A 1,848-nucleotide genomic window follows, 5' to 3' on the forward strand; every position below is an offset into this window, starting at 1 on the left:
AGTTGAGAACACTGTATTGTATAATTAAAATTCGCTAGGAGAGCAGAACTTAAATGTTCTCATCAAGGGGAAAAAAAGATAAATATGAGAGGTGATGGATGTGTTAATTAACAGCATGGGAGGGGTCCTTTCACAACATATACTTGTATCAAATCACCACGATGTATGCTTTTTTTTTTTTTGGTACGCTTTAAATATCTTACAATTTTATATGCTGATTATACTTCAATAAAGATGAATTTAAGAAAGAAAGAGGAGGGAGGAAGGAAGTGGAGCCTTTCATGACTTGTCTGATTTTCCTTCTAAGTTAAAATGATAACATTGGTCCTCCAGACACCTCCTGCCTGCTGAACATCTGTTCACGCAGGTCAGGATGCTTTTTCTTGGGTCTTTCTCCTACTGGACTCTATTAATAGAAATGTTATTTCGATCACAAGGCTCACATCTCATTTGTAGAATTCTCCAGTCACAGTGACCCTCCTACTTTATTCTTTCCTTTAAAAAGAGACAGTCGCTCCTGATTTTCCTCCTCCTACCTGCTACTTAATCAGCAGACAATGAGGGTAGGCAATTTAACAGCCTGCCTTGGCTTCAGAGCCCCCTGGGAACGAAAACCACAAGGAGTTTTCCCCCAGATGCCCCAAAAGAAGGCACTGCAACATCGTGGGCATGAAGGTAGACTTTGGGGTCAGGCTGACATGAGGTTGCACTGTAACCCTCCTTACTTCCTAAGTGTAGGACCTTGGAAAATTCCATTTCCTCCTCTATAAAATGAGATGATGCTCTCTCTCTCTCTCTCATAACTATCGTGAAGATCAGATAAACTCAGATAATGCTAGTAAAGCTCTCAACATAGTGCCTGGCCAACAGGATGGCCTGGGCTGTGTTTAATGAGTTAACAGCCATTTATTTTTTAAATGAGCAAAAACAAAAACTTTAAGCAAAAACCAGATCCCGTTCTGTTGGAGCACAACAGAATGCAACACTTTTGAGTGTTTGGAAGTTCTGACCAAAATAAATTTGATGGTGATGTGTTCTGCCCTGGCCAGGAAAGTGCAAAACCCCTGCCTCCCATGGGAAGTGCCCTGACTTCGTTATTCATGGTCCCAGGAGGTCAGAGAACGCCAACATTTCTTGACTATTCCCTGCGGCATGCCTCCTGGTATGAACATGTCTCTCTTCCCTCTCTGCCTTACATCCTCTTCTTTCCTGCAGCTGCTTCACATGAGGAGGTTCCCATTTCTTTATTCATCTAGGCCGTTCCTAAACCCACATAGGTGATCCTATTTGTGCCAAGCCTCCGTGTTCTTTGTCGTGGAGCCAAGACAAAGATGGATTTCTTCTTTGCTAAAACTGACCACCTCTCACTGCATAATCTCCTGGCTATGATATGCATAAAAGGCCCTTTGCCCACCAGGACAGAAAAGCTCATTTTGCCACAGTTGTATTTAGGCGCATGGCCCGCTGCATTTCCCCTAAGCTTTTTCAGGATCTTTCTTCCCATTGCCCTCACAAATAATTTTGATTTCAGTTCTGTTTTCTGGGAGGCAGCAGAAGGTGGTTAGGAGTATAAGTCTAGTTGCAAAAAGACATGGATTTGGGTCTTGCCCCACACCTCGGATGTCTCCGCTATAAAACGATGTCTGCCGCCACAGCATGGCTGTGGCCAGTCCCCACTTGAGACCATTGTGAATTGGGGAAAGACCCTCAAACCTCCTGGTGGACAGAGTCTGGGGAGTGGCACAAAAGCTGGATCTCAGGCTCTGCTTACTTCTTGTCCAGCTGTGTGCAGCCATCCTGAGAACAATATAGTACTTTATAGGATGCGTGGAGCATGAAATAAGATAA

The sequence above is a fragment of the Callorhinus ursinus genome, unplaced genomic scaffold, assembly GCF_003265705.2.
Source record: "Callorhinus ursinus isolate GAN/ISIS: 27379988/994484 unplaced genomic scaffold, GSC_fseal_2.0 scaffold20, whole genome shotgun sequence".
NCBI classification, from domain to species: Eukaryota; Metazoa; Chordata; class Mammalia; order Carnivora; family Otariidae; genus Callorhinus; species Callorhinus ursinus.